General features: G+C 39.5%; 1 protein-coding gene across 1 annotated transcript in view; it reads left to right on the top strand.

The window, feature by feature from the left end:
* Window positions 1–5,900: 5,900 nt before the first annotated feature.
* Window positions 5,901–11,398, top strand: part of TENM2 (teneurin transmembrane protein 2) — a gene marked incomplete at both ends in the record, with an annotated part of 1,201,679 nt that continues 1,196,181 nt past the window's right edge. The window contains one exon of the mRNA XM_082835729.1: window positions 5,901–6,242. The remainder of the gene's footprint in view (window positions 6,243–11,398) is intronic.

Raw genomic sequence — 11,398 nt, 5'->3', positions numbered from 1 at the left:
CTTGGCGTATTTCTCCTTGGATTTATCCTGTATGGGACTCTCTGTGCTTCCTGGACTTGAGTATTTCCTTTCCCATATTAGGGAAGTTTTCAACTATAATCTCTTCAAATATTTTCTCAGTCCCTTTCTTTTTCTCTTCTTCTTCTGAAACCCCTATAATTCGAATGTTGGTGCATTTAATGTTGTCCCAGAGGTCTCTGAGACTGTCCTCAGTTCTTTTCATTCTTTTTTCTTTATTCTGGTCTGCAGTAGTTATTTCCACTATTTTATCTTGCAGGTCACTTATCCGTTCTTCTGCCTCAGTTATTCTGCTATTGATCCCATCTAGAGTATTTTTAATTTCATCTATTGTATTGTACATCGTTGTTTGTTTCATCTTTAGTTCTTCTAGGTCCCTGTTAAATGTTCCTTGCATTTTGTCTATTCTGTTTCCAAGATTTTGGATCATCTTTACTATCATTATTCTGAATTCTTTTTCAGGTAGACTCCCTATTTCCTCTTCATTTGTTTGGTCTGGTGTGTTTTTATCTTGCTCCTTCATCTGCTGTGTGTTTTTCTGTCTTCTCATTTTGCTCATCTTACTGTGTTTGGGGTCTCCTTTTTGCAGGCTGCAGGTTCGTAGTTCCTGTTGGTTTTGGTGTCTGTCCCCAGTGGCTAATGTTGGTTCAGTGGGTTGTGTAGGCTTCCCGGTGGAGGGGACTAGTGCCTTTGTTCTGGTGGATGAGGCTGGATCTTGTCTTTCTGGTGGGCAGTTCCACGTCTGGTGGTGTGTTCTGGGGTGTCTGTGGACATATTATGATTTTAGGCAGCCTCTCTGCTGATGGGTGGTGTTGTGTTCCTGTCTTGCTAGTTGTTTGGCATAGGGTGTCCAGCACTGTAGCTTGCTGGTCGTTGAGTGAAGCTGGGTGCTGGTGTTGAGATGGAGATCTCTGCGAGATTTTCACCGTTTGATATTATGTGGAGTTGGGAGGTCTCTTGTGGACCAGTGTCCTGAAGTTGGCTCTCCCACCTCAGAGGCACAGCACTGACTCCTGGCTGCAGTACCAAGAGCCTTTCATCCACATGGCTCAGAATAAAAGGGAGAAAAAGTAGAAAGAAAGAATTAGTAGAAGTAGAAAGAAAGAAAGGAAGAAAGGAGGGAGGGCGGGAGGGAGGAAAGAAGGAGGGAAGGACGGAGTAAAAGAAAGAAAGAACATAAAGTAAAATAAAACAAAGTAAGAGAAAATATAATAAAGTTATTAAAATAAATATAATTATTAAGAGAAAAAAATTCAAAAAACAAAAAACAGACAGATAGAGCCCTAGGACAAATGGTGGAAGCAAAGCTATACAGACAAAATCTGACGCAGAAGCATACACATACACACTCACAAAAAGAGGAAAAGGGGAAAAAATCATAAATCTTGCTCTCAAAGTCCATGTCCTCAATTTGGCATGATTTGTTGTCTAAAGGAGGGAAGAAAGGGAAGAAAGGGAAGAAAGGGAGGGAGGGAGGGAGGGAGGGAGAAAGAAAGAAAGAGAGAGAGAGAGAGAGAGAGAGAAAGAAAGAAAGAAAGAAAGAAAGAAAGAAAGAAAGAAAGAAAGAAAGAAAGAAAGAAAAAGAAAGAGAGAAAGAGAGGGAGGGAGGGAGGAAGGAAGGAAATAAAGTAAAATAAAATAAAGTTATTAAAAAATAATTATTAAGAAAAAAGAATTAAAAACAAAAACAAAGAATGGATGGATAGAACCCTAGGACAAATGGTGACAGCAAAGCTATACAGACAAAATCTCACACAGAAGCATACCACATACACACAAAGTGAGGAAAAGGGGGAAAAAAATCATAAATCTTGCTCTCAAAGTCCACCTCCTTAATTTGGGATGATTCGTTGTCTATTCATGTATTCCACAGATGCAGGTACATCAAGTTGATTGTGGAGCTTTAATCCGCTGCTTCTGAGGCTGCTGGGAGAGATTTCCCTTTCTCTTCTTTGTTCTCACAGTTCCCAGGGGCTCAGCTTTGGATTTGGCCCCGCCTCTGCGTGTATGTCGCCGGAGGGCGTCTGTTCTTCACTCAGACAGGACGGGGTTAAAGGAGCCGCCGATATGGGGGCTCTGGCTCACTCAGGCCCGGGGGAGGGAGGGGCACGGAGTGCGGGGCGAGCCTGCGGCGGCAGAGGCTGGCATAGCAGTGCACCAGCCTGAGGCACGCTGTGCATTCTCCTGGGGAAGTTGTCCCTGGATCCCAGGACCGTGGCCGTGGTGGGCTGCACAGGCTCCCCGCAAGGGGGGTGTGGATAGTGACCTGTGCTCACACACAGTACTCTTGGTGGTGGCAGCAGCAGCCTTAACATCTCATGCCCATCTCTGGGGTCCGCGCTTTTAGCCACAGCTCGCGCCCATCTCTGGAACTCCTTTAAGCAGTGCTGTTAATCCCCTCTCCTCGCACACCAGGAAACAAAGAGGGAAGACAAAGTCTCTTGCCTCTTCGGCAGGTCCAGAGTTTTCCCGGGCTCCCTCCCGGCTAGCTGTGGCGCACTAACCCCTTCAGGCTGTGGTTACACCGCCAACCCCAGTCCTCTCCCGGCGCTCTGACCGAAGCCCGAGCCTCAGCTTCCAGCCCCGCCCGCCCCGGCGGGTGAGCAGACAAGCCTCTTGGGCTGGTGAGTGCCGGTCGGCCCTGATCCGCTGTGTGGGAGTCTTTCCGCCTTGCCCTCCGCACCCCCGTTGCTGCACTCTCCTCCATGGCACCGAAGCTTCCCCCCTCCGCCATCCACAGTCTCCACCTGCGAAGGGGCTTCTAGCGTGTGGAAACCTTTCCCCGTTCATGGCTCCCTCCCACTAGTGCAGGTTCTGTCCCTACCCTTTTGTCTCTGTTTATTCTTTTCTCTTTTGCCCTACCCAGGTACGTGGGGAGTTTCTTGCCTTTTGGGAAGTCTGAGGTCTTCTGCCAGCATTCAGTAGATGTTCTGTAGGAGTTGTTCCACGTGTAGATGTATTTCTGGTGTATCTGTGGGGAGGAAGGTGATCTCTGCGTCTTATTCTTCCACCATCTTCCCGGACGCCTCTGTCTTTGTTTTTATTTAACTGTACCTTTTTTTAAACAATGATACTATAAAAGAATATTCAAAAATAAATTTGAAACTATAGATTTCATTGTAGTTACATAAAGTCTATAAAATCTAACAAAAATTTATATTTTAGAACAAAAAATTACAGTTTGGGTTGGGTTAGTTTCATTATAAGTTAATTAATAAGATTTAATTTCAATCAATATATGCATTATCTGACATATCAGTGTAGACGGAAACCTAATAAATAACATTTGGTAAATGTATTGCTTTAAAGCATGTATTATTTGTTACTGAATATTTGATAAGTGAACTATACTGGTCAAAAAATCATTTCCATTTATCCAACTGGCAAATATTCATAATGCATATAATATGAGGTAAATTTGATACTTCAGAAAGCAGATTTTTATGTAATTCTACTTCACTAATAAAACATAATAATAGCTAACATTTAGTATGTACCAGTCATTAAGTGAATTATCTATGTAATCTTTACAACAACCCTGTAAATTAGATATTGTTATTATCCCTATTTTACCCAGGAGTTGTCTAAGGAACATAGAGGTTTGAAATTTGTCTTGGAATCCATGGCTGTTGTGTCTTTGTCACATGTTAAACCCCAGCAGTTTAACTGTAGAGGCTAGAGATTTATTAATCATTATGCTGTATTAAATATACTGTGTACACTGACCATGCCTGTTTTTATTTTACATTGTAGCAACAGACTTTTAAATTTATAATTAACATGATTTGAAGTAACAAAGCCAGTAACATATCTCTTGCCTAAAATTAACAGCTGTCTTGTTGTTATAGAGAATTCCTAACTTCTCTTTAAAATAAACTTGTGATCTAGCTGAAACAAATATTTGACTTAAGTGCAGGCTTATTTACAGGTCCAAAGATGAAGGTCAGTGACCTGTTCAAGGCTGTACAACTAGTCCATGGGAAAGCATGTGTTTCTACTGTTGAGGCTTACTTTTATGACTTGGTACTATTCCTAATTATAAAAGTAAGGTTTAGATTCAACCCATTAGTGAACCTTCAAAATATTCTCTCAGTTTTATTTAGTAATAAAATTGTTAAATTGTGGCTCTTATTAGCATTAAAAACTAATATTCAAGAGAGATTAAAGGATCAGAACTGCACAAGTGAGTAAACAGACTTGATTATAAGGACACCTAATTATTACAAGGTAGGATATAATTAAGTGCTAAAGTTGTACAATATAAAGACAATAAAGGCTGCGGAGTTTCTAAGGAGGAAATCAAAGAACTGTATTGCTTTGCTGGGCTGTGATTGCCAGGTTGAAAACTTGGAAAAAAAATAAAAACAAAGCAAGTTGACACAAGGTCTTATAATTCTGTGTAGTCTTGTCAGTTTGTCTTTTAAAGACACATAGTTTTGATCAGACAATTCTAATTCTATCATTTCCTTATAATCAGACTATCAATGTACCAAAATAAGCAAGATAGCAGAGCAAGGAAAGCAAAAATTGCGATGAACATTTGTTTTATGCCTGCTGTGTTCTGGAAACATTTTCTTTCCTTATTCAAATTTGTGTTGTAGGAGTTTTGCCCCTGCTCCCATCTTACAGATAAGTAGACTGAGGCTCAGAGGGTCTGAGGAACCTTGTATGAGATTGTACTTATTAGTGATAGAGACACAATTCAAACTCAGGTCCGCTGTGATTTAAGTTCTGTGCTCTCCATTGCTCTATGGCAAGCCCTCTTCCTGTCTGGAAGATCAGGAAGCTAGCACCCAGTATTTATTACATCCTACCAGGAGTCTTTGTGGAGGGCTGGAAGGCTTTTCAGAGTGGCCAGGGAAGATAGAGCCATCAGTCTGAAAATAATACTTTCCCTTGGGAGGAAGGTGATTAGGAGTGTGGTATCCAGCTGTGGCCACATCTGGGCACTGGAGATGGGCTCAGTCAGACTGGCCCCTCTCTTGCTCACCAGCACTGCCTGGGAACCTACCTGGGTTGGCTGATTGGTGGGGGGTGGCTCCTTTTGACATGTGGATGACTACGTTAGTACTCAGGGAATGAGAATGAGTCGAACAGAGCTGGGAAATCAGAACCATTCATTTTCAACTGTTGTTTCTCTTTGTTGACCTTTCTTTTCATGTTTACATTATTTGTGAAATTCCTTTGCAAACTTAAGAAATCTCCCTGTGTCTCCATCACTGCCCCAGTCGTACTGCCAGGGGAGAAGGGAATCTAATGAATAGCGAATGTCTTAAGCAAATTCACTTAATTTGTGGACTTTTTTGAAAGGGGGAGGGGTGTGTGTGAATTTTTAAGAGTTAATCATTGGGAAATGAGCCCAAAAATCTCTGTTGATGATTTTGGACCTGTGGCCTTGGAGTCGTGGTAACAACTGTGACAACAATGACAGCTGACAAGTAATGTAGGGGTGCCGTGTGCCAGGCACTGTACTAAGTGCTTTGATAGATTATTGTGTTTAATTTTCACAACATTTCTGTGAAATAGGTGCTGTTATATCCAAATTTTAGCTAAGGAGAGCTTAGGTCATTTGTCCAAAGCAAGTTGTGTTAGAGTCAGGGGACTTCCCATATCCTATTGACTGTGGCACCAACTAGCAAGTATTTGAATTTAAAAGTTGACGAAATAATGCTCAAACTGTATGGGTGAGCAAACAGTACATTTTAAGATGAAATAAATAATTTATAAATGTGAAGAGCAGACCTAAACTCTGTATATTGCTAGAAAGATGCCTTTAAATAATATCCCATTCTAATACTGTGCATTTCAGTGTTATAATATTATAAACAGCATCACATTTGAAGGATAACAAATGGGTATGCTATTGTGTCTTAATGGGAATGGTGTGCTATAGTCAAAATAACTGAACTAATATGTTTTATACCATGTTTTACGTTCCTCTTTTGAAAGATATTCGATAGGGTAAGGTATACAATTAAGCTAATTTAGCTCCCAATTCCAGCTTCCCTACATTTTGAAGATATGTGGTATTTATTTGCATTTTTATTCTTTTTTTTTGTTTTGTTTTATGTGCTCATTTTAGTCTTATCTGTTTTCTTTTCTTTTTTAACAGTCACATCCAACTTTTTATTGCCTAAGCAGTCTGGGGCTTGCTTCATCACTCAGCTTTGCTGCGGAGCGGTCCTGTAGAGCTCACTGTTGCACACTGAAGATCTACCATTTTGGTGAGTGGAATCATAGCTACAATTTTGTGTTTTGCTGTGCCTCAAGTTCTGTTTGCATTGTTGACCAAAGTGCTTTCATGCACAGCACAAAATAGGGCTCTTCTGGCTCTGTGCAGGAAAGCTGGCTTTTCTTTTTTTTTTTTTTTTTTTGCTTTTTTCCTTATGGACAAAAGTAATTAGTACTGTCATTTTCTCTCTGCAATCTGCGATTGTCTCTCTCGCTCCCAACCCAAAAGAATGACTTTACCATTCTTCATTCATGCATCTGGTTCTTATCTACCTGGATGGACTCCCCCTCCAGCCCCCAATTCCTCATTCCCTAGCCTCTAAGAATAATTTGGCCACCACACTTTTGGTATTTGTTATGTACATATGGAAATAAAAGGTGATGGTTTTGATTAGCTGGACCACATAGCATCACATTGCCGTGTGTAAAGACCTTTTGGATAGAAAAATTTGTTCCCCTTGATCTGTTTAATGTTGTTAATCTATGCAGGCAGAAAGCAAAAAGGAAGCTGGCGAGTCTTTCTAATGCTCCTAGTAAAATCCTTTCTGCTTTTATTGTCCCTGAACTGGCATCCTCAATATATTTCTACAGCATCTAACATCATATATCAAATGTCTTCCTAAGGCTTTCTTGGGCTTCCTACATCCATTTTTCTCTGGTGTTTTACTTTCTTCGATCTTGCTTTTACAAGTCAAATCCTACCAAGTTTGACCCATAGATGAGTTCTATGGGGACAACTAATATATTATGCACTTCTAATCTGGGAATGGGACATCTGACTTAGCTAAAACATTAGTTACAGAATAATTTCAGTAATTTGAGTATGTATAGAGATTTTGTGGCCAAGGATGAGGTATGAGAGGAGGTCCAGTAAAGACTCTTAAGTGATTAGATGGATAAATGGAAAAGGTATCTGGATTAAATCCTTTTTTCTTTTTCTATATTTTTTATTGCTTGCAGAAGCTTTTTCAATGAAAATGAGGCAGTGAGTATAGGTCTAACGTGGCTGAGGGAGTGGGCATGGGAATAAGGGAGGGGTGATGATGGGAATACCCTCAGGAAGGAGGTGTGTGTAATACAGTCATCAGACAGCTTAGTTCAATCAGTCAGTTTAGAGTCTACTTTCTCTAAAGTATCGCTGTTCCTAGTGTCTTGGAGATCAGATCCAAACTGGGTTGTACAAGGAAAACTTGATTTTGTTAGAGCACAGCTCTGACTTCACGGTTGCTCACACACAGATGAGGCACCATCCTCTCCCAGAATCATCTCCCGGTTCCACTTTGTGTCTTGGAAACTTGGGTCCATCATTGTTACTATTCTTAAGGAAATATCACCAAGTGTTGCAAATCCATTATAAATGCAGAGCTGTTAATTTTGGAAGAAACAGGAGGGCGTATGGTGAAACAAAGCTAAGACTCTGACATATCCATGCTAGCCCATCTGTCCTCTCCCAGAGCAAGTAACAGAGGAGAACACTGCAGAGTTAGAGGAGGTGAGTTTGGTGGGGCAGGACCTAGAAGAATGAATCCTGCGTTGGAGAAGGAGGCCTGTGTTTAGGATTCATAGAGGATTTTCCTTACTTTGTTAGAGCCAGCAGTTGTCCCCTGTTTTTCCCTTTCTTGCTCATCATCCTAAGTTTATCATCTAAAAAGCTTATAACCTTTTGATTAGGTTTTCTGGAGAAGATGGATCTTTGGTACATGGTGGTCAGGCAGAGGATAATGAAGAGTAGCATGTAGATGTGGGAAGAGGGAGAAAAGGCTACATGGTCTTAGGAACTTCCTTGATAGTGAAAGCAGGTCTCCAAATCTCAGTGATCTGCCTAACGTGCTGGCCTGAAAGTTCATTACGCTTTCTCAAAGTTCTCGTTAGGTTTTGCCATCATTTTAGTTAGGGCAGTACTTTGGTAATTGACTATTGCAACCAAAAATGCCTTGAATTTTGGCCGAATAACAAACCAGTCAGTGAGGCCAGGCTTAGTTTTCAGAAAACTACTATTAACTTTGAAAAGAAGTTCTTCACAATAACTCTCTGGCATCATATTTTATATTCTGTTGAACCTGTTCTCAAGAAATACCCACCTACTTGGAAAAGGACTCTGCAAGGCTTCTGCCCTCTGCTGTTCATTCAGAGTGTCATTTGCAGCCCTAATAGAATCAGTGAGAGTAGCTTTCCCAGACAATAGGAGGCTTTATAAATATAAGCTGGTGTTTGCCCAGGTTTTCACTTTCCTCCTAGACCATCAATGGCTATTTTTCTTTTCAACTTAGGCTTATGCCTGAAGTTTAAATGATACTCTCTTTGCCCATAAGAGGCAGAATAAAGTATACAGCTTTTCTGGCCAGGGATCTACCTTAAACGTTTCCATGTGGCTCCTTTTGCTTCGCTGGTAGTATATAAAATGGTTTTTACTCCATGGTGATGGTGGATTGATAGAAAACACGAGATTTAAATGGAGGTTCTTATAGTTCTAGGACAGTCGTATGTGCTTTCAACCAGACTAGGATGAAATGCAAGCTGTGATTTTATCATCACTAAAACATGCTTTTTGGCTATTTTTCACTATTTTAAAAATGAAGATGAAAGAGAAGGCAACTTAAAAATCATAGAAAAAACTGTGATACTTTGAAAGATTGCCTTTGATAAGGGCTAAACAGAACGACTGTTTCTTGATTTCCAATATTATTGAAATGAAACCCTACTTTAGATAGGAAATTTGGGAAAATCAACAGATCTACATGAAGGCTGTGTTTTCAGCTACACATCGGCAGTGGGTGAGGTGTGGATTTAATTCCCCATCAATAGAAAGCAAGTGACATTTTTCACTTTCCTTCCCATTTAAAGAGTTCGTAATAATCAGTATGTACTGAATATATGTGACCACGTCTCTTTAAAAAAATAAGATTAACACATTTATTCTCTAGTTTCAAATCCACTTCTATATAAGAACTGAAATCATTAGCATCATTTTGAAAGTATTACACTAAGCTCATTTTTTCCCCTTTGCTTTTTTTGCCTGCAGAGAAACACCCTTTAATACTCAACATCTAACCTTTAAGATGAGTACATTTTGAATTTTTTTTTTCCCTGCATTACATGCCTGAGTTGCTTCTTAACATCGTGAGACTTACAACAGGTTTTCTTTAAATATTTCACATTCTCTCACATACAGTCATGCAATATTATATATTTCACAAAATATTTTCTTGAAAATTTAAAGAACAAAGTAGAACTTATATAACCAGAACGAATATATGATGTTTGTGGTGTTTTAATATAACAATTATGAATAGATGAAAAGTAGAAAGGAACAGTTAGTAAATGCATACCATGTACCACATTTAAAACATGTTTTCTCCTTAATATAAATTATTTTATTTAACATAAAAACAAAGTCTTATTTAATCCTAAAATCTGCGGTCCAAGAGGTTAAATATTTTGTTCAAGGGAACCAAGTTTTTGGGTCCAATCTGTTACTCCAGATACTGATCCACTGATTGAACATTTTTTGACCAGCAAAAATATGGGATTATTCTAGAGAAAACCATATGTTTTATTATAAAGAGTTACATAACTTTCTAAATTACGGATTGTCTTGTTTAAATTCCTGCTGTTTTCACTTATGCTGAAGTGGGACTAATGTACTTAGCATTTTTGCCAACCATCATTGGGTGCAGATTTTGGTTTCCATGTCCCTGAATGTATCAATATATATCAGGGAGATATTTGTAACGTGGACTAAGAAAATTATAAAATGCTATTTAAATTTTTAAGTAGCTCATTTGGAAAATTGACATGGAATACCTTTGAATGACTTTGTTTACTATTATACTACAGTTACAAAAAGAAGAAAAGTATCCTATAGCTGCTTATTGTATCTTCAGAAATATGCAAAACAGGATGAACAAATAGAACAGAATTTGAGTAAAACCAAGCATCTCAACAAGGTGTTGAGTAAAGAAAGGAAAATAAGTGAATGAGTTCAATTTGACTGAAAAACTAAAACATAAAGATATATTGTTAAAAGGTCAGTTTAAGGGCTTCCCTGGTGGCGCAGTGGTTGAGAGTCGCCTGCCGATGCAGGGGACACGGGTTCATGCCCCGGTCTAGGAAGATCCCACATGCCGCGGAGCAGCTGGGCCCATGAGCCATGGCCGCTGAGCCTGCGTGTCCAGAGCCTGTGCTCCGCAACGGGAGAGGCCACAACAGTGAGAGGCCCTCGTACCGCAAAAAAAAAAAAAAAAAAAAAGGTCAGTTTAATATAAATTAAATACCATGATACATAATATAAATTATAAATAAGTCAAAAGATTATAGTCAAGGTCTTTAAATGGATATTTGCGCGTGTGTGTTGTGTTCATGCATATCATACCCAGTTCCATAGAAAATGGGTTGCAAAAGTAAGGCATCTTAATAAAGAATGTAAGAATACAAGATCATAGTCATACAAAGAATAAAATATCAAGAGCATAGGGAAAATAAATAAATACAGCTGAGTCTCCTTATTTGTGGTAGTCATGTTCTATAAAGCTGTCTAAAACACTGAATTAGCAAATGCTGAACCACTGCTCCTAGGGGGAATAGAGGATTAAGTAAGTGCAACCCTGTGGTCGCCACATTTTTATCAATCAACAGATCAATATGTAACCTTGTTTTATGTGTATTTCTGTTTAAAAACAAAAGAAAGAAGAAAAGAAAAAAAAATGACTTCTTATTTAATATACATTGTTGATTGTTACCAGTGAACTCACAGACAACAGCACTATAACCCCTCCCTGAACAAAGCTTATCTAGCACATGTCCTTTCTCCATTAGGCACATCACAGCCTTTTTGCACTTACATCACTAGACAGCACTTCAGTACAATGCTTGGGGGTCATTTTATTTTTTATTTTTTTAAATAATATTCTTTTTTTTTTAAACCCCACATTTGTTTATTTATTTATTTTTGGCTGTGTTGGGTCTTCGTTTCTATGCGAGGGCTTTCTCTAGTTGTGGCAAGCGGCGGCCACTCTTCATCGCGGTGCGCGGGCCTCTCACTATCGTGGCCTCTCTTGTTGCGGAGCACAGGCTCCAGACGCGCAGGCTCAGTAGTTGTGGCTCATGGGCCTAGTTGCTCTGCGGCATGTGGGATCCTCCCAGACCAGGG

This window comes from Leucopleurus acutus, assembly GCF_964270905.1.
Source record: "Leucopleurus acutus genome assembly, chromosome: 3".
Lineage (NCBI taxonomy): Eukaryota > Metazoa > Chordata > Mammalia > Artiodactyla > Delphinidae > Leucopleurus > Leucopleurus acutus.
This window is presented reverse-complemented; position numbering and strand designations above follow the sequence as displayed.